The 22,962-nt window shown below is 39.1% G+C and overlaps 1 protein-coding gene across 1 annotated transcript in view; it reads right to left on the reverse strand.

The window, feature by feature from the left end:
• The window catches only part of TULP4 (TUB like protein 4), a 156,687-nt gene extending 138,479 nt beyond the window's left edge, over window positions 1-18,208 (reverse strand). Inside the window, 1 exon segment of the mRNA XM_039568257.1 lies at window positions 18,153-18,208. The gene's annotated coding sequence lies outside the window, so the exon portion shown is untranslated.
• Window positions 18,209-22,962: the final 4,754 nt, after the last annotated feature.

The following is a 22,962-nucleotide window of genomic DNA, read 5'->3' on the forward strand; positions in this document are numbered from 1 at the left end:
ATGCAAACAACAAACATTAGAGAAAAAGGTTAAAATACAGTATTTCATAAAGTATTTTCATACAAGGCTTCTGAAATTAGGTAACTTAAAAATGATATTATAAGAAAAGTCTACCCCAACAACTAAAATTATATATTGCTTTTCACTTACTCTTCTGCTGAATGAAAGCATGAAATTATGATGAACATACAGAAATTACAATATCAGAATACAAAAATTCTATTCCTAGCTATTAAAAGAATTAAATACCTAAATTAAATATGGGAAAATCTAGTTGCTCAATGACTCTAAAACCTCAAATAATACCTGAAAGATACTAATTTCATTGTATTGTCAACCTAACAACTCACTACTGGGCTGCTTGATTAAAATGATGCAAGATATATAAAAAAACAAAAAAAATCTTTTATATTTAATATATAACCCGCAGATTCTGTTTGCCTGAAATCAGTCTGTTTCTTTTCTAAAAAGACATAAAACAAGGCATTACATGTAAATATACTGCCTTGTTTATACCTGTACACCATCACAGCAGAGCAGCAGAGTTGTTTTACTGCTGCTGCTATTTCTCCTTACATCGATATTGTAATGTATTTCTCTTGTAAACGGGGCTGTGTAATACTTGTGTCACTGGTCAAAACAGAATGTGGAAAGGTTGCTAGGATTATCTGGGAGGGGAAAAAAATTAATAACCTGCTCATTACATTCCTAGGATGAAGAATTCAGTGTATTAATAAAACCACAAAGCCATAAGACAGTGCAAGGAGATAGCATATACTGTTCCAAGAATGTTAAATAACCCTAACATAGAACTGAATGGATAAATGCTCCACAGTAAGCTTGCAAAAAGCTAACCCCCAAAGGCAATTATTGTATAGGAACAAATAATTTTACAAATTAATGCGCCTGAGAGATATGTAATATGTCAGTTTTATCTTTATTCCCCACAGTGTCAATTGCACAGTAATCCTACCAGAATCTATCACTAAGAAGTGGAATAAACAACATTTTTACTGATGGATAACCCATAAAACAAATATTCCATTCTTTCCTGCAAATCCCTACTGTACACAAAGTCCTTAAGCAACTAAACCACAAAAAATCCCACACAAACGTGATATTTAAGGGGCCAGCTAACAAACCCAAAACTTCTTCCCCCTGTTCTCAGGAGTGATCAAAGTATAGCATTAGACTTAAGAAATTTCTAACACTTCTTTCTTGTTTCCATCCACATAGACTGAGATAGTCCACCCTCGGTATTCTAAGACATCTATAAATTACCTGCAAAGCCTATCTGGTCTGTTTAATTATCTTGCATATAATTTTTTATTTCTATTGGGTAAGTAGGTAGGAGACAGTATTAACAAATTTCATGGATGTTTTCCCCCCCCTTTAAGAGCAAAATGTCAATAAAATAACATCATTTCCAATCCACACGATTTTGCTTCAGATACTAACTGTAGTTAAATACTTTCTGAAGTCTTGTAACCAGTGTTAGGAAACCAGGCTGGAAAGTTATGTTATGTTGATTAAAGCTTGAGAAGTTAAAGCTCACATCCAAAAAAATAGTTAAATTGATATTTCAGCTGACTGAAACCAGTAACACAGCTTTTTATAAATCTAACTCACAAGCTTTATTTTGCACTTGCATGTTTACCAATTTTCATTTCAGATGAAGAAATCCATCTCACAGAAAGCAATATGAACCATAAAATGAAGCAAGACACCGCTAGATTCTAAATAGACACACTAGAGCAATGCAGAGCTGCAGGGATCTGATTACAGACTATCTTCTGCCAGGCAGTCAGTCTCCCACCGGGATGGGGAGCACATATGCTGGGATGTTCTACAATAAAACAGTATTTCTTATGTAGAGCCTTACAGATGTTGTAGGATTATTCTCTCTCAATGCTTTAAACATTTTATCAAAATTTTTAAGCAGAGCATAGCAAGGCATTTACTGTTTAATAACATTACTACATGCAGTGTGTTCTGTGATCCCTGGATCTGTTGCTCTCCTTGCAAGAGCCAAAAGCCAAAGTACAAAGCAACTGCTCTGGGTTGATAGGGAATGTCCTTTATTGCTGCTTCTCAGAACAGTACCCAGATCAGCAGGAGCTCCAACAGACTAAAAGCAAACCCAAGCCCATCTCCTGGAAGGCCACATGCAGATGCAAAGAAAATCGGGATACATGCAGGTCATCCACTCTGTTCAACATTTATTGTTTCTCTTGCTCTGAAGCAGAGCTACAAATAACTGACACCTCACCAATTTTCAATGAAGCTTCTATAATTACATTGCTGTGCCCTATGGAAACACTACTGGGTTTCTCACAGCAACCTTCAATGACTCAGAAACCCCCCTGGTCTTACCACAAAATTACTAAGAGAGCTTCATCCATCTTCAACAGAAGAGCCGGTACAGGACTGGCAGAGTCACCACTACCAATGGCAATCCAACAGCTTTATGACATCTTGTCCCTTGAGAAATAAAGTTTTATGGCCAAAGTAGTAGTACATTTCATATACAGTAAGGCAGGATGCTTCTGTAAAATCTCTCACACCCTATGATGCCTTGAACGCACAGACTACAGTGTCTTTTTAGCAACCTTGGCAGATAGGAAAGTACAATTCCTTCCTAAAGGCCTGCAAGACACGCAAACTGTTCAAAGCAGCCTATGCCATAGAAAGACTTCTTAATCTCTGCCACCTCAGCGACCCACTCCAATTTCCCTTCCTAGATCCAGTTGGCCCTCGTCTCTGTTTTCACGGCCAGGTGCCTGTCTGACATCTCCTTGGGTGGACTCAATTCTTTAATACACCACAAAATAAATGTTAAAAAAAGTGAGAAATATTCTGTGTCTTTAGGGATTTGGATTAAATCACTGACAGGTCAGATGAGTGCTGGAACTGCAGAAAAGGAGCAGGCACAAGACTGAGGTGCAGGAGGACCTTTCAGAAACAGAAAAATGTTAGGTCAGCTCAGCTATACCATGGAACTTCCCCCATGGGACAGAGCTGGAGCAACCTTCCTAATACTGAAGGGAAAGATAGCATTGAAATAAGAAGGCAGAATTTAATGTGACTGGGTTCCAGTCTGTGGTAGAATCCCATCACTCCTGAGTGTAGCTCATCTGGTGTTTTCCAGTCTATTTCTATCTTGCTTCAAAGCATTTCTGTCCATTTCTAGACATTTTGAATTTTGCATTCAAAAAAAGAATGGTTAAATGGTCCTCCTTTCTGGAACAATGTTCTCCAAACTGCCGTATATGTCCCACTGACACACAATATATGCATACATAACACTGCAAGTACACAAGTACTCTGAAGTGTTATAAGACCCAGCCTAGAAGAAGGCTGACAACAGCCCAAAATCTCATGTCTGTCTAATCCCCAACATTGTTGGGGATAACAAAAAAATCCCCCCAAAAAAGCAATATTTTAAAAGATTGCATTTTAGGATTATCCTCCAAACTCACAATGGTATCAAGCTACCTTCAAAGGAAACTAGAATTCCACTTACAGAAACCCAAGGTTTACAAGATTTAGAGAATGTTACTGATAAAACTACACACTAGATGTTTTGGATTCATATTAATCATGTTTTTCATTGAAAATTAATTTGTTTTAAATAAAAGGAAGAATTATCTTTAGCTTATGAACTGAGGTGACTTTCTAGATGCTGCATCACTACATCAGTAGAAATCGCTGATCTCAATATCAAATTTCTGGTTTTTTACATTTTCTAAGAAGAAAGCAATCCTTTTCAGTTTCTCTTTGAAATAAAACCGGACATAAACTATACTGAAATAAACACAAATTTTCCTCTATGACTACTGAAGAAAATCTGTTGCAAGCTGATCTGCTCCTTCAGCAAACTAAACCCAGTTATTTACCCAGCAATTTCCCTCATTTTAGTGATCTGATGTACTTTTAAAATCTCAGCAAAAACATTTAAGCAATACATACTCACATTCTTTATTATTAAAGCTATTTTATTTCAATTTGACAACTTTTATGAAAGGCTAAATTTACTACAATAGACTAAGACAAAAAGTCCTACTTAAAAATAGTATCTTTTTATATCCATTTTTAGCCACCCTGTAGATGTTCTCTAACACAGCATAGTAAAAAAAGACTTGGCAATGGTACTGCCATAGGCTCCTCTTCCATTACAGACCCATGTCTGCATTTCCATCACAACACAAAAAGGTCCCAAATCTCAGTTTAAAAGCTAATAATGAAGATAAATCAAGCTAAAAAGCCAAGTTCTAAAGTGAATTGCATGAGGCACAGGCACACATTCTCTTCTAATCATTCAGCAGTAGACCTGTGATAGTCTCTACCAGGTACAGCAGGAGAAGACATTAAAAGGACAAAGCCAGACTTCAACACATTTTGTCTGCTTTACAGACAAAAAAAGATCCCTCTGGATGTATTAGTTTTACTGATTCAAAGCTTCAGGAAAAAAATAGAGTCTTCATAATTCCAATCTCAACATCCACAAGATTTCAGATGGATGAATATGGCACAAACAATGCATATATCCAGTCTGTAACAGGTGCTATGCAGAGATGTGTATTTCTTCTTCCCCTCATTCAAGGCCACCTACATATGCACACGACAAGAAAAATTGCAATGGTTATTTGCCAAACTGTTGCAGTGTCATATGGCAGCAGTGAGTCAATCTTTAGAAGCTGGCTCCAACCTGACCAGTGACTGATCTGCTCCCTTCCAGCTGAGACATCAGGTCATGACAAGCATTATCCCTGTCATGCAGCTGATGGCAGAGCTGGAGGGAATCCCTCCAAGTGGAAAGCAAAGACACAAGGAGCAAGTTTCCTTGCAGGAAAATGGGATGAATTAAGGCCATATCGAAAAGAGGCAGGTGGCTCATAAGGCAAAAAAATGAGCACTAGATTAACATGTGGAAGTAATGCAGTTTTATTTTGAAGCCATGATACTAAAGTTCTTGGCCAAAAGGCCCAAATCAGACTTCAGGCACGGTATCAAGCACCTGGACTGAGTAAACAGGCCAAGTGTCTGTACACACATATTAACAGCATCATCGGCCATCCAGTACAGGGGATGTTTAATTAGCTTTGTAGGGATACAGGGTTTGGCGGGGAAGGGAAGTGGGAGAATCTGTGTCCTTCAGACTAATAATAATGTTTGTAAGACACCTTTACACTCAAAAAAAAAAAAAACCAAACAAAAAAAACCCAAACCCAAACTAAACAAAAACAAAGTTACTGATGCATTTTTTATTAGCATGCTAATGAAATGTTACATTGTTTGACATGAGAAATCACATGTTCATAAAATCCACTATGCAAGACAATCCTGTCTCCATAAATTAGACACTAAGTCCACATAGTGAGATAGGACTGTTTTATTTAAAAAACAATGTACAATCAGCACTTAAGCAAAAGAGAGGAAAATGCTGAAGAAAAATTTAGGAGGGCAGTGATTCCCTTCATATTATTCTCTTAAAGACCCAACTGAGAGAAATATATAATAGGTGTTTGCCTTAAAAAATTATACAGATTGCAAACTCCTGAGAGAAGAGTGTTATCCTCATGCTGGATTCTTTCCAGACATATTTTTGGCTACTACTGTAACCACAAAACAGGGCTGGGGGAACAGGATAGGACACGCAAAAATACCTCTTTGACAACCAATACATCTGCCTCATCCCAAAACTTGTGTATCTTTGTTTCATTTTCATTTCTGCATGACACAAACATGCAACAAAAAACACAGCAGTAGAAAGCAGGAAGCAATCCTTCCAGATGATCAAGGCCTAGGTTCAGCAATATACGCCTTTACATTCTCAAGCTATGAACACACTATGATACCCTGCTGATTGTGGGTATCACCAGAAAGAGTCAGGGCATTTGACCGGAGGATGTCACAACTATGCTACACACAACCCACTTCTATGATACAAAGGATCTAACAAGCCACTGACAATAAACAGTGCCTTCCTAGCTGCTGTGTGGCAGCATTTTCAGGCTTTCCACTGACATCATGCTAAGAAAGAGGCAACTGTCCCAAGGCAGATTTAGACTTATCACCAGCATGAGAGAATATCTTGTTTATAATCAGTAAAGATTTTGAATCTAGAGTGGGACAAAAACCAAACAAACAAACAAAAAAAACCACAGACTAAACAAAACTGAGGACAATTGGTCCACTTAGTTTCCAAACACCAGAAAAATTTTGCAGAAGATACTTCATGTGAACGGGTGCTAGACCAAATAATTCAGTTTGAAGTGTCATGTTTATTAAGCCTTTGATCCTTCAAATAGTAAAGAGTATGGGACATCTCTATGGTGAGTCTGAAAACCTCAACATAAGAAGGGACACTATGGCTTTCAGAGCAGTGCCTGTACACCATTTTTTGTCTAAATACTGTTTTGGCCAGAATTCTGGGCCTGAAATTTTCTGAAACAGTGAACAAAGATCTCTGGCTGTCAGCTCACAGCAAGCGTGCTGCAAAGTGCACTAGAGAGCCTAATGCTGCCAAACAAGCTATCTTTGAGTTTTATTTGGTACGGTATCCAGCATACTCAACTTTTCCCTCCCTGTTATCGCTTATTCTACTTTAAAACAGACAGCTTTGAAATATCCTGCAAGAAAAGCTTGAAAGAGAAGACCTGAGTACTATGGTACAGGCCACCTAACAAACATCACAGTCAAGAGAGACAAAACCTTAACAGTCTCACTTTGAGGATCTGTGCACAGTATCATTCACATAGCCACAGGAGCCTGTCCTGAAAGAAAAATTCAAAAATGCAGAGGGGAAAAGGAAAAACATGACAGTGCAATCATCTTTTGATGAATTTAAATCCCTGAGAGATCCCTGAATTTACTCAGCTACTCAAAGAAGACAAGTAAACCTGCAAAGACAAAGTCCCTCAAAAAAAAGAAAGAAAAAAAAGGTAGGTGAACAAGACATATTACAAAGAGAGGTGACAAGCAGCTCAAGGTGAGACACACAGGAAGCTTCGCACCACAACTTAAGAAACATAGCGGAGAAAATTATCACAAAAGAATGCGATTTTGTTCATTGCATTTTTCATGGCATGTTTCATTTCTTCCACTGAATTTCTGAATAAACATTTGCACCAAAACACCCATAAGCCACAAAACAAGGACCTTCTTGACTTTTTTTACTCCTCTCTGTGACCGGAGGAATTTTGTATTTTCCTGGAGTACAATTCTCTTCTTCATAAGGTCTCTACCTATATCCTATATAGCTGGCCTATTAACAGTTGACTATGTATGATAGCAAGCTTCATACATGTATTGTGAACTTATGTCTTACTTCCTCTGAAAAGAACACTAGTTTAATGTAAGCACTCATCTTCTCATATAATCCAAGGACAGTGCTGTGCGGAACTTCAGACTACGTAACACTGATGTTTCATTTTCATCTTAACATTGACATTGATACATTATATTTTACATATTGTATAATAGACTGTCCAAAAATAAATCTGGGCATAATAGCTGAGTTGGGTATTAAAGAAAATTGTAACAGGAATTAGTAGTCTGTTCTCTGGAAACAATCCCAAACAGGTAGGCTAAGACTTTCCAACAAAAGAGCACCTCTGCTTTATTTGTACTGCTTGAGTAAATACAAACATTGCTAAAGGACTGTGAAAATGAAAACTCCCACAATCTTACATAAATATCTGCAGCCAAAAAGTGTCTCCATGAATAAAGCTGAATACTCTACAGATATATTTTCTATTACACAGGGGAAAATAAAATGCACTAACCTCTGCTCACAACTACACCCTTACCAATGAATGAGTGATATAGACTTGTCATTGCTAACTCCCAAAACTCCCAACACAGAGTACTCGAAGCAATGCTGTGGACCCTTCCTGTGATTCACTATCTGCTACAAACATGTGGAGGAATTTTTCAATAAAGCATGCTTTAGTGGATATGTTCAAATACATGCCCTACATGGGTACCTCATCCACCCATGCACTTTTGCCATTATTAATAATATTTTGAAGTATTGTAACTTTAGCAGCATTGCTGTGTCTGACGGTTTACACACATTAAGTGACAAGCCAAGAGTTCACAGTCTGAAGAATCAACAAGAACACCAGGAAATAAGGAATTGCATAACAGTATTTATAGTTTCACCTGTCCCATTTAACACCCGTCTCTTTCTGCAACCTTTTTAGTTTAAGGTGTACCTAATCTAGTCATCTTTAGTTGAGTGAACATTTGGTTCAACTCCAACTACACCATTTCTTTTAACATGACCCTGATATTTTGAACCCTTTATCCAGTGTCCTAGGAGTGCTCTGCTAGTGTCAGTGAATCTAAGAAAAGTAGTAAAATAGCATTATTCCCATTCTACTGCTAAGTAAAAGACAATTTAAGCACTTCAGGGCAATACAGAAGCTTATGGTAGAACTGAGAGAGACATACAGGAGTTCTGTCTCCTAGTCTGCTGCTGTAATCATCAGCCAGCGCACACAAAAAAAAAAAAAGGAAATCAAAATTTAGGTGTTACTTTAGACTGACATAGGTTGGCTTTGTTTTTTCCTAAATCATCATTTCATCAGAACACCCATTTGCATGAGGTTGCAATTGCTTTTTAAGTTTTTGTACTCACATAGCAGCAGCCTCCTACAACTTACTTCACCTTTCCAACCACAAGACCCACTAGAGTAAACACCAAGCAAGCTGAGGCAGAACTTCAAATACACTAGGAATTACTGGAATACCTGAGGTTATCTGAAGATGCGTATGGCTTCCCTTACAAAAACAATTCTGAAATCTGATCCAGAGGATGTATGCATTTATCTATCATGAAGGACTGGAAAAGAAGCCAAAATTCCTTAGGATGTCTCAAATGAAGGTGAAACTCTGAATCTAAAATGAAGTAAAAACAGGGCAGAAACCTTCTCTAAAAATAGATCTTGCTGTGCAACCAAGTATGCCTGCATGCAATTGTTATTTATTTTTAAACTGGAGTAATTTTCCAGGTAGGTTTTTAGATCAGCTAACAGAATGAGGTGCTTTAAAACTAAACAAAAGAAACCCCCAAGATTTCTCTCCTGATCACATTTGCTATAAAGATGTAGAGGAAATGAGGAAGCAATAACAAAATGCAGTCTCTTGCCTGGCATTCCACAAAACTGCAAAATTGTAAATTTCAATGAAGGCAAAGACAGTAACAATATCAACATCCAGGAAATGCAGTCCTAACTCTTAACCAGAAAGACTGGAAGAAACTGTCCTAAACATTGAAAAATAATTTGAAATCAAAAACGTAACAAACAAACAAGCAAATGAAAACACACACAAAAAGTACACCACACATACCCCAAGCCCCCAGCCTAATCAAGAGCACAAACTGAAGGAACTCATGTACTCCTTAGTAGGTTCTCCAAGGCTTTCTCCATTAAACCTGCATCACCTCGGGCCTATTCTCATCAAGTGTTATCACCCCGCACATGGATGGGTGCACTCAAAAATGTCATTAGGGACAATCAAAACAGAAACAAAACTGAGCAATGTCAGCACTTAAGAATCTTCCATTCAGTCCTTCCACACTAGTCTTGTCACCGTAGAAGGCAAAACCCAAACCTCTTTAAATTCTCCAAGGCAGAAAAGTTATTCCACAGCTTGAGGTAGTGTTAGGCTCAGAAGGCCATGAGATCTTAAGTCTCCACACCAACAAAACAAAGCAGAAGTAAATGTAAGTGAAAACAGACAATTGCACATCACTATGGACACTCAGTCATCAGGCATGATGATATTTGTCAAAGCTGTGACAACACCGCTGGAGGCAAATCAGTATGATCCAAATCCTCACAACGTATCTGTGCCATTATATCTTTCTTAATAAAAAATGGACAACTAGTAGCAGATATCCTCCTGAAGGGACTACAAAAATTGTATTATCATTTCCTATGCAAAGGCCATTTGATTGTTTTAGGAGAATTTTCATTAAACAAATGCTGGCTATTTCTTGGTTTCTCTCTACATCCTTGGATGATAAAGATGGACACAAATTCAAATCCAAAGCAGGGAACAATGTTTTCCTAGTATTTCTGGAGCTTTAACAAGCAATACTATTTTAAAACTGCAAGAGCTTGTTCTGACACCACAGCACCAGACAATCAAATCACAAATATTTTCTCTCCAAGCCACCAGAAATATTTAAAGCAAACTCCAAAGGGAGAAGGGGAAGACAACTATCCGACCTTTGGAACATAAACTTCCTATGACAGAGACAAAAGAGTTTACTGATGCATCTCATGGAAACAGGAGATTATCTTTTATGAGATCTTGCAGCATTAGTGGTCACTTTTAGCCCAGAACAACCACCATTCCGGTCATCTGTTTTCTGTATTAATAATAACTGCAAAACTAACCAATACAGTACTGAAAATGAAACTGTATTATAAGAATTTTCTATACATCATCTTCCTCAACTCCCAAGCTACAACATCACTCTCTATTCAGTGGTCTTTCATTTAAATCCTTGGAAGAAAAAGCAATTTCCAAATTACTCCTTTATTAATAAAAGTAAGTACTAGTTTGTGGGAAAGGTTTCTGTTATTGACTTCTAATTCATAACAATTAAGGAAACAAATGCTGTAACTCTGTAACTCCTTATTAGGACTTAAAAGATACCATGCAAAAGCCACAGCAGCCAGACTCTAAAATCCTTCCTTAAAAAAGTCATCATGAATCCTACCTGTAGGAGTCAATGTGGTTATTAAACTCATAGTGCTTCACATCACCCCTGTTCCTGTGCCTCCATCATCTCTCTGTCACCCAGGTATTGGTTATTTAACCATCGGATATATGTATTTTTTGACAGAATATGTTTCCTTAAAAGACACAGTCAGCAGTTTGCTATTACAAAGTATCTAATACACAGTTCTTGTGATATTATGTGGATGAAATGTGTCTGTCACCTCATCTTGGCTCTGTTTCACTTATGTCTTCTCTCCAGGTTCATTTCCTCTGTAGAAGAGTGGACCAGCACCTTGCTAATCAGACTTGCAGCATGCAGGCTGAAGTGGTTTTTAGGAGATACTGCCACTGTATTTACCCAGCATGAGTCCCTGATGCCTCTGGAAGGAGGGACTAATACTGTACAGGCATACTCCTAGCACTAGTACTGAGCTCAAATTACTCTTTTTATATACTATACTTTCCTCAATCTTATTACACATCCAGTGAACAGACTTTCAAATTCAAAAATTCTCTTTGCAACACTGGGAAATAATTTATATTGGATTTAATACATGTTCCACAGGGTTATTCTACTGGTAAAAAAAAAGAGAGAATGTCTCCTTGGTGAGCTGGCAAAATCTGGAAGGAATCCACCTCTAAAAGGTCAGTAACTCAGAGAAAGAGAACTTAATCCTATGATTTGTATTTGCTTTTAATGGAAGCCTGTTGCTGAATCAAAGTTTTTGTTGTGTAGAGAAACAGACTAATTCTTGCTCATAGTGCTGTTACAATTCCCAATAAGACTTTGTATAGGTATCTTTAGAAGAACTATGTCCCTTCCCCCACTGCTCTAATCTTTTTAAAATCTTTTTTATATCTTCATCTCCACTTTGGAAAAACAGCAAATGGTTCCAAACTGCATACCTGTAACATGAGCTGGTTTCATTTTATCCCTTGATCATTCATGCAAGTTAGCAGATTTTCACTGCATAGCTCCTTCCCATGTCATTATAAAATTCAAATGCATTTATTTAAATCTCTCCTAGAATTCAAACACTTTAATTGCTTTAGCCAATAGAATTCATAAACAGTTACTGGATAATGGAAGCTGTAGCCCTATTTTCTGATCTAACAAATTAAAAAACATAAATACATACACATGTGCTAGAAAGCATCTTTCACCTTAAACATCAAACATCATTAAAGATCTGCTAACAAACCCTACCAGATAAGAGAAGGAAGCAGAAATCCAAACCAGGGATAAGTCCACACCAAACTGGAAAAGTCCTCAACAGACTCCAGCACAATCCAAGTCCAGAAATGCAAATCAAACCCATTTGATTTATATCATCATTTCTTTACAGATTAAGTTAAAGTTCCTGTACTGACCATAGGAAAGAGCTATTTCATTTACATACTGCTCTGTTCCCAAATTATTCAGGAATGTCTTACTTTTTTTTTTTAATGACTAATGTGACAAATATGGGTAAAATACTGACTCGTCTTCTGCTGTGCAACTACAGAAAGCTCACACTAAAACCTCAAGCAAAACCTTCTTCAGTCTTATAAACTTGGCAATTACTTTCCACAGGCCAGCTTTTTATGCTCACAATGTCTCTACAGACAGAATTCACATACGGTAGATATGAACACCACAGTCTTTACAAAAAGATACATTGCTAAGAGCAAAACTCACTACAAGCATTTCTCAGGTTCCATGTTAAGATAAATGCAATGCATATAAACTGGACTTCACTGAAAGTGAAAAGAACTTTTATGAAGAGTCCTTTCTTTATATTTCTCCGTAAACAAGAGTTTGCATACCAGGCCTGACATTCCATATGTGTTCCACAGAAGTTTCTTATCAAATTTTACAAACTAAAAATAACAGGGTTTTACATCAAGCAAATTAAAGAAGTGGAGGATTGTAATTCTTAAGCTGGCAACAGACAAACGGAAAGCGGACATGTTAAACTGCCATTCTTGTGTCACAGGGTGCTGCAGATGCTAAAGCTGTCAAGGGTTCAAAAAAAAGACAGCATAAATTCACAATTATTAAAACCCAAATGATTAAATACCATTTTCCCAGAGACCCCTAACCTGCACCCTGCTAGAACTCGGTGAACTTCCCTTCAGACCCTCAGCTATTTGCATATCCTATCATACTCTGCCCTGGGCATCTGCTATCATTCACTGTTAAAAACAAGACACTGATCTAGAAACACCTCTGGTCTGAGCTGATATGCCATTCATAGGTCCATATTTTTATGCCTAGGAAAAAGAAAGGTACAATATCTAAAGCTGGTTCAACACCTACACTGTTCAAGTCCCACTATGTAGGGCACTTGTATGGCAGCCAAGATATTTATATAGTAACAGTTCTTAATATACTTACATGACTCGTGAGAGCTGGGGAAGACACCACAAATATATAACTCTTCCTCCTTCTCCCTTAGCTGAATTCACTCCCCCTTAAAAGTTTTGCTTAACACTTAAAATAGCTTTATGAGTAATGTTTTCTCTATTTTTATGCGACAGTAACTATTATCCATACCCTCTATGATCTGCAAGACAGCATTTGTGTTAGTCAATCTACCTTCTGTGTATTTTAATCAGATTTTAGACAGGTAGATATCTAGGGTTGTGTTTCATTTTTCAGTTATTTACAACTGAAAGGACTTCATAAAAGTCATCCCACCATTCCATTAGAATAGAGAGATCCATTCTTTATAAAGCAGAGGCAGCAATAACATTGCTACTAATGCTTGGATGCCCAAAAGACCAGGGTTCCCACTGTACTAGATACTGCATCCAAAAGAGAACAGAAGTGAGAGCGCTTTCTCCCTCACTTAAGAATTTTGTTAGTTATGGTCTTTCTCCAACTAAAGAGTCTCCTGTGGACTGTGATCCATCACAATCACAGCAGGCAGTCAACCTTTGCTTTTCCCAATAACTTTATTTGCTACTTATCTTCAAAAACACTGCTCTTCTATCATATTCTTGCTATTCATGCAGAAACATTCTTTTCTTGCATATTGTGTCCAACATTTATGGCTCTTTTTTATGTTTTTTTATCTGCTTAAGTGGTGCCTGGTAAAGTATTTGCACTAATTCTCTTTAAATGGCTATGTGAATGGATTTGACCATCTTTGAAATTTTACACCGCAATTACTGTTCAAACTAGTGAAATGAGATATACGACGATTTTATTTAGAAAACAGTTTAGCTGTTATTTATCTGCTTCAACAAGTACTACATGAAGAGAGTGTCTTTAAAGGAGAGGAACCTATTCCATAGCACATACAAAGCAGAGGAAGAACTGATAGGATGGATTGATGTGAGTATGGAGAAATGCTGGATCTTTATACTCTAATGGGAGAGTCAATCTTCAAGCTAATGTTTTGCAATGAGTATTTTGCACTACACAAGGATGCTTGAGACTGTTCAAATGCAGGGCACCAGGAAAGTGTATGACTAGCTGGGTCTGTTAGCTCTCAAACTATGCAGGAGGCAACAAAGGACCTCCACAGTACACAAACAACCCAGCTTTCCAGTGGGAGGTTCTCCAGACCAGCTTTGATATATCACAGCTATCAAGGATATGGCACACAGCAGAGTAATGCTAACGCTTTTCACGGGTGTGAGCACAAAGTGAAAGCTATTATTGTGGACCATTTAAAAGATACTAAAGTTTTAAGTACTGTAAAATGATGTAAACAAAGGCATTAGTTAAAAATTACACAATAGAGAAACAATGGATCAAATAATAAAAGCATGGATCAAAACAAGAGTCACACAAAAGCAATGAGCACAGCAATAGGCAGTTTCTTGAAACTGGACTTATCAAAACATTTCCTCTTGGACCCTTTTTCCAAATAATCTGAAATCACATAGATCTAAGTGAAATCTAGATGCAAGTCTGCCAAGAAGGCATTGTTTCCACAGAGAGCCAACTGAAATCACCGACCACACCTGCCCAACTTCTGACAAACATTTCATTACAGTAGCTAAGCCTTCGTTCCCTTTAATAAAAGGTTTACAACTTAGATCTAAGTTATACAAGCATGTATTTCTTCATACCATTACACTCCCTAGGAATACAGTTTCCATATTATTTAGCATATAGTACACTATACAGTTCTCAAATTATAATCCTTCCATTATCAAACCTATCATACATTTTCTAACTTGTATCCCTAAATGACAATGATTTAATATATCTTTATCTTGAACTTAAAAAAAACCACCAACTTTTTGTTCTATTCTGCCAACTATCAACCCAGCACAAGACCTCAAGTCCTACGTAACTATGAAAATGCACCAATAATATAATTAATAATAATCAACTGCACACCCCAACTGATAGAGATAGCTGGAAAACAACTTAAAGACGTGTACTTCACATCCCTAGCATTAGAAGTTGTTCTGCTACCAGATGCACTACAAAAATGAGACACTGATGGTGACTCAAAAAATGAAACATTCTGTACCATTTCTACCAGCTCTACCATAGTAGAGATGAAGGAAAACACCTAAGATATGAGGATGCTGGCCATGTAGCTCGCTCATTCACACACACTTTTTTTTACCCTGATCGATATCAAGAGGCATATGGACAAACTCTCTGAGCAGTCAAGCTCCATGGTAACTGAACTAGAGACGTGCACCATTAGTACTTGGATCACCTTAACAGGAACTGTCCTGAATAATTTTCTAACTCATCAATGAATTTAGGTAAGCCTTCAGCGAGGTGTCTTCTGACACTAGGAAGAGAAGTCTGCTCTCCATAAAGCATAGGCTTAGCTTCCAACACTGGCATGGAAGGTATGGTATGAAATTACCTCAGTCATCATTAAATGAAATAAAAATGCTACAACAGAAACAGAAATGTGAGTTTGTCAGGGATTTATTGTAAAAAAAGAATTAAATCAAAAAGTCTGATTTTATTATTAGAGCTTCTTATAGCGATCACAGGCAGACAATGATCTCTTTATGAGCACTAGATAACATGATAATAATTACCCTAAGATAAGAAGAGAATAATTACACTGAATTCTTTTGCAAGGTGCTTTGAGACCTTCTAATGAAAATCACGGCTAAAAACTGTGTATTGTAAGTATGCTTAATAATTACATAAAACAAGTACAACTTTTTCTAGAGGTTAGCCATAAACAAAACCGATTTTATTTGAAAGTTCAGCTGAATCAATCAAATTTTTGTGATAAAAATGAATCAGCTGCACTACAACAGCTTTCTTGGTGCAAGCTGACAATAGAACCATTTAAATCTATTCATTGCCTTATTGAAGGAAATGCATGGAATATTTTAAACTGTCCATCATGAGATCAGTATAGTTCAACATGAGTAGGGTTTTCATAGAATAATGAAATGTGTTAAGGGTTTTACAATAAACATCTGTTGACTAGGTAAGGAATCCAGGCTGTTGTTAGAAGCAGTGATGCAATGTACAAAAAACATTTGTCTTTCTATGAAAATCATTCATAACAGTTATAGTTGTCAGCTTTCTAAGCTATTTTTAATCTTATAAATAGCTATCTATGTACACTATCAACCCACTACCTCCTTTCAGCCCCCAAGAAACTGCTAATGACCTTCTTACAAAATTCCATTGGGGGCGTGGGGGAATATGCAGTTTTTTGAAATAGCTCTACTTTGCCTGACATTCACACTGCCTGTGAAAAATGAGGCCCACTCGTGCAAATGTTCCTTATAAGAGCAATCAGGTTAGGAATTACTGGCATGAACCTATTTCTTGAATTAAGATTACAGGATCAAGTTGATAGCTAGCATCCCCAGGGATCACCATGATTTTGCTATTATGGAAAAATCTGTGATGGTATCCTCAAAATAATTTTACCAGAAATCTTGATGCAATGAGACAACAATTTAAGTCTTAAAGCTTAAGTATACACAGTTAAATGCTAGTGATTCATATAATCATCTCTAAAGCTGTCAATATTGTATTACAGTAAAACTCGTGCTATTTTGACACAGTTCTTACTATACTTCATTTTATTAAACAGTTACTTTAAGACTTAAATTTTGCAAACAATTTGTAAAAACAAATATTAAGAAACTTTTTTTATTATTTACAGTTTTCATAGGTGCAGAAAGTACCCATTGCAAATACCTCTTACCTATTCAAAACACAGGATGTTGCTCATGAATCAGTAATCCTTGGACAGGAAAATTTAATCCTGGCAAAATGAAACTACCTATGATAATAATATGAGTGCTATTATATTTTTTTTTAAGATAAAAATTTTCTATTAAGAGGCCTTTGTTTTGTTCTTGTTTGAAAAACATGTATATCTAAGCCATGGGCAAAAAAGGACTCTTAAATACAAAAACATCACATTTGACTCAGGCAATCCCTTAACCTCAAATTGCTGGAGGCCTGGCTGGTTTCCCAAAGATTCACAGCACGCTCACCCTGTTGTTATGGTATTTCCTAAGCATCTGCTATGTGCCACTTGCAGAAACGGGAATCCAAACAAGACGGACCTTTGATCTCACCCCATACAGCTGGTTTTAATTGTCTGTTCTAATGCCTAAGTCAAATTTAAGCACTGAATTGGTAAACGACTACTGCACTTTTTCGGAAACCTTTAGGAAGCCAAGGTGCTCGAACACGTTCGCACACAGACGCTTACTGAAAGGCACGATGAGAAGACAACACAAAGAATGCGAAGGAGTTGCGCTCCTTAGGCGAATCTCTCCACGCCGCGGGGCACGATTCCGAACCGTGCGCCCCCCGGGCACCCCCACCCCGCTAAGGCGGGGGCACGGTGGGAACGCAGCGGGGGGAGGAAAAAAAAATACAAGAAATAGACAAAAATATTTACAAATGGCAGCGCTACGGGTGGTGCACGGAGAGTCACAGGTGATGCCGGAGCCAAAGCCAGCGCTTCCCTCCCCGCAGCCGCCCGGGGCTCCCGGACCCCCCGGCCGCTCCCGGACCTCCGGGGGAGGGCGGGTACCACCCCCGCCCCACGGCCCGCAGCCGCAGGTGTAAGGGAAGGACGGGGGCTCCAGGCAGCCTCCCGCCCGCATTCCGAGGCTCACCCCGGCCGGTGCCCGCCGGGCGCAGGGGAACCGCCGCGGGAAGGACGCGGCTCGCGGCACACGGCGGACGCGCACGTCCCGGCGGCGCACCGGGACCCCCCGCCCCCAGGGAGCGGGACCGCCCTGTCGGCTGCCGGCGCCCACCGGAACAAAAGGAAAACAGCCCCGGAGCCGCCCGCGGCCCCGCACAGCGCCCGGCCCATCCCGCCCAACCTCCCGCACTCACCTCGGCGCGGCAGCGGCGGCGGAGCGGGCGGCGGCCACTCGCGCCCGCGAGCTCCCTCCCCCCCGCTCCCTGTTTCCCTCCCTCCTTCCCTGCCCGCCCTCCCGGCTCCGTCTCTCACCGCTCCCGAAGCGGCGGCGGCTGGGCCCGGCTCCCCCGCCACGTGACCCCGCCACGTGACCACCGCCCTACCCCGGCCCGGCTCCGCCCCCGCCGCCCGCCGGGATGGGTCGGGCTGGGCCCCGCCGCGGTGTGGGGCTGCCCCGCGAACCCGGCCCGCGGGACCCGGCCGGGGCACGGCCGCAGACGCGGCGGGGACACCCCGCAGCGCGGCGTGCGGACAGCTCGTCTGACGGGGGAAACAGCCGCCAGCACGTTCCTGCGCTCCCCCAGCCCCTGACCGCCCTCTGAAGCAGAAGTCACAATAGCGGGCGTGATTTGACAACAAAACGCTGAGAGCGGGCTTACCCCTACTGCCTTCAGGGCTGAGAAAGAAGGAAAGTTACTTGGTGCCAATATCTGGGGCATCGACCCCCATCACGTACTTCACACTCCTCCCTGCAAGAATCACAAGCGCTGTATTCCTGCAATTTTGACTCACGCCAAACGCCACAGCACGAGTGAAAATTAACTGTGCTGAGCAGTGTTCCATTCTAAGCCTAACCTTTGCTCCCAGAAAATAATGCTTACAGTAACGGGTCAAGGGGGTGTCTTGTGGGAGAGAATGCCTTTATCCTTCAAACTTGGAAATTCGGGATAGAGTCTACAGGTATCAACACTACAAGACCTGGGGGAGCCTCAGTAAAAACAAGCTGACGCTGTATTCTGGTATCACATTCAGTGCACATTCACTTTCTTCAGAAAGGAGCAACAGCAAAATGCCTGAACATAAAAGGTGGGAAAGCACTCAGTAGTTTAAGGAAACCACGAACAAACTGCAATTATCAGCTCTAGAAAAGCCATCCAAAGAATAAGTACATGGGGAGCAGGAAGTGAAAAGGCCCAATCCCCTACTGGCTTTAGTAATCAAAACTTACAGACCAGCTCAGAAACTAAAAAGGTAAATATTTTTCACACCATTGCTCAAAGCTCCATAAGGATTTTATCTTACAACCTATAGCAAGAAGGGGACAAGCTTTGTGCCAGAGGACCAGCTACGTGTGCAAAAATCTGCAAGACTGAAGCCTGAGATAATGTGTTAGAGTTGGGTATACATTTTGTCTGTTAATATAATTCTCATTTAGAAAAAAAGTTGCTTTTTTATTGAAGATTTTCAATTACACTACACAGCTAAACCCTGGGACACCTCTTAACAGATCCTATAGCTAAAGTCCAATAAAAAGCTATCAGGCTCCATTTCTGGGCGCATTACAGAGTTGTTATCAACTGCTGAGCTGTGAAGACCAGGTTCTTCCCTGAATTGCCCACTGGATATTTGCACAAGACAAACATCACCACCACTGGTAGGCTTATATTTCACATATTTCAGTAGAAAATTTTGAGGAGCCAGAATAGTTAAAACCACTGTTCACTCAATTCTTGCGTCTGACTTGAGCTATCTGTGTCTTAGCTCAATTCCTAGTTTACTGGCCATCATAAGAATTAAATTTAGGTAGTAAAGCAAAAAACTGACATGAAAGAGAGGTTTACAAAACACCACTGCAGCTTTAATTGCCTTTGTAATCCTGTCATCTCCACCCCAGGCACATTAACTACGGTGCAACAGTGTTGCCCACTAGTCCCTTCTCTGAGCTGCATTTGAAGTTGTAGCTAGGTTCACAATCACAAGAGAAAACTGTGTTTAGTAGTTGCTCACCAGCCTCTACACACTATGAACGTGACTCTCGGATACCTTGCAGGAGTCCCACCCATCCTGCACCCTGTTGTGTGTTGAGGATTGAAGGAAAATACATGGGAAGATGTTTGCTCCATCTCGCTCTATCAACATAACACATTGTTTTCCAAGAACGAATTTACACAGATGCACAAGGGTCCCAGGAATAGAACCAGATACTTCGGCTGTTTAATAAACTTGTGACAGAGGAACGATTCCCCGTCTTTTTCATCCACATGTGTGAATCAACAAGATCTTGTTCCATGTCAGGGATGGACTTACAGCATTCCTCCATGTGCAGAAGGGAAACTACAGCAATCTCAAATGAAGTCCATAATCTGAGTGAGTGGAATCCAGAAGTATCCTTACAGATAAGACAAGGCCTCAGCTTCCAAAGTTAAAATAGAAGTTAAAATCTCTATTATTTATAGAAATAGGACATGGTCTTGTATCTTGCCTATGGGATACTGTTGCTCTACAATGCAAAGGCAGATCACACTTGGGAAAATACCACTACCATATTGCATCAGGTTTGTGAAACAACTTTGTATTTTTTTTAACATTTTTTCTGTGACTAAAGGTGCATCTCTAGGATAATGAAGCATTTTAAAACATACTTAATTCACACTTCACAGCATTTTTTAAAGATATATACAAAACATATAAAACACAAAGGAAAGAGGCAACCTTTTCCTTCACTCATCCCTTCCTCCAGTCTACTAAGTTTGACGTAAAGTACCAGTTCATTACATTATGGTGCTAATAGTATAAACATTTCCATAGTCCAAATGTAATATTTAATGCAACTTCAGCAATACAGATTAATAGAAACATTAACCTAAAATTATGTCATCAAAATCATCATCTCCTGCACCATTGTTAATTTTATTACAAAGCTTAAAAACCCCACCTTTTTTTATTTGTTTCATTTGTTTTTTTGTTTGTTTGTTTGAATGCTTTGGTTCTGCTCAGTTCTTGGTATTACTGACCTAAAGAAAAGCTTAGTTACTTAGCCAACTTGACTGGATAATAAAGATCAGTCAAGTAACTGTACAGAAAAGCTTGTAAATTAATTTTCGTTGTTGGAATATTGTGAATTTAAGGTCAAAGACAAATAGATGTGTTTTTTCAGAAGGAACTCAGCTCTGTTTCAATCATGCCCAGGCCTATGCTTGTCCATTTTACCCAGCTGTGAGACTAAGCAGCTACTTTAATATTTGTCAATTTGTATAATCCATTAATCCCATATTCACAACCTTCTAAGGAACCAAAGGCTGGCCACTTTTTCAGGATGACTTTCTTGTAAGATCTCCTTTATTTTTGAAGGCAGACACCATTAAAAGAACTAGTAATGTCCCTTCATGAAGGCAGATGATAAATTCCATTTGTCTACAAGTAACTATGCGACTTTTTTTTAATGTCTTCTTTTTTTTTTTTAATTTCAAAAACATGAGAAAACATCTTCAACTCACCTTCCTTATTCTGCCCAATAGACATCTCAGATATTTTTCTTGTCAGGTAAAATATTCGTACTCTCTTAAACTAAATGTTTTTTATTGCAGACACTTTCTTCCTATTTCATTTCAGTTTTCATTATTTCTTCACCTTTCACAAACTCACTTTGTTCATTGTCACTTATACAACTTGGGTATGTTGGGACAGAAAACAAAGCACAGGACTTGGTTGCCTTCCAAATGCAAGCAACATTAGGACTGCAAAGAACAGAACTGTGATTTCCACGGGCATTGTGTTCCCAGAACTGGTGAGCCAATAATTCTCTATATACTCATTAAATGTAAAGCCACAGGTGGTTTGGTTATTTAATAATACAAACACTTCCTAGAAGGATTTCATATGATGCATGAGAAAGGGAAAGTGTACATGAAAAATCAAATGTAATCACTATTGTTAAGATCCTTCTGAATCCCTTAGTTTAACGTAGAGCTGTTTTGTTTGCTGGTTTGGGGTTTGGTTTTTTGGTGTGCTTAGGTTTTTTTAAGTATCATTTGGGATGTAGCTCTTCTTAACTAATCCCGTCATAAAGACAGTTTCATTTAAGATGCAGGTCTACTAAATCCAGATAACTGAGGTAAAGAATAACAAAATCAGTTACTGAGGGGAAAATGGCCTGTTTCTACACAAGCAACAACAAAAAAGTTCTTGCACCCTTCAGGTGTAATCATCAGCAGGTAAGCAAAAACATGTTCGATGTTGGCATGTGATTAAATCCACACAAGCCTGACTGTTATAAAAGCTTAGCAGTATCTTTGAGTTCAACAAGCTCAGTTCAACTACATATGCTATAGAATCAAGAAGCCTAAAACTAAAACTAAGGTATGTCTATTTCACTCCAGTTCTTCAGTCCTTCAGGAAATAATGGGAAGCAGAGAATTACCAAAATGTCCTAAATTAAAAGAAATAGAAAAATTTCCTTTATAGGTTGTGAAAAAAAAAGACACATAGAATTCACCTTGCAGAACACTACCTCACAGAACCTAAACTAGAATAGGTACTGAAGTGTCTTGTGTTACAATGCAAAAACTGCTTTTGTAGATGTCTCCATTATTGTACTTTCCTCCCTCACCTCTATCTGGATTTACAGCATGAATGACTGTCTGATTTTTAATGCATTGGAGAGTTTTACATCCAACCTTGCTCAATTTTTTCACATGCAAATCTATTCACTCCTTCCACACACAAACTTAACTCATTTTGTTAGTTTTATATGCTCAGCTGATTTCAAAAGGCATTTCCTTTTCATGTACTTGCAATTTTCCTCCTCCACAGAGGAACACATCAGAGAAAGAAAAACAAGTCGGCTTGCCTGGGCAGATTCTCCAACAGAGCAAGGATTTCCTCCATAGCTGAGGAATAACCAGGCTGAATGAGGATTGACCAAACCCTCCAGTTGCCTGGCTGTTCACTCCAGCTTCCTCCTGCCTCATTTTTGTTGTGGAAGCGCTAGCTCCAACCTTCCACATATATTTTGTCCCCCTTCTCCAACAGGGAAAACAAGACCTGCAGACCCTTGGAGACCCACTCTGGAGCAGGATTCCTGGTAGGATTTGCAACCCCATGGGGGACCTAGGCTGGAGCA

This window comes from Corvus cornix, chromosome 3 (assembly GCF_000738735.6).
Source record: "Corvus cornix cornix isolate S_Up_H32 chromosome 3, ASM73873v5, whole genome shotgun sequence".
NCBI lineage: Eukaryota > Metazoa > Chordata > Aves > Passeriformes > Corvidae > Corvus > Corvus cornix.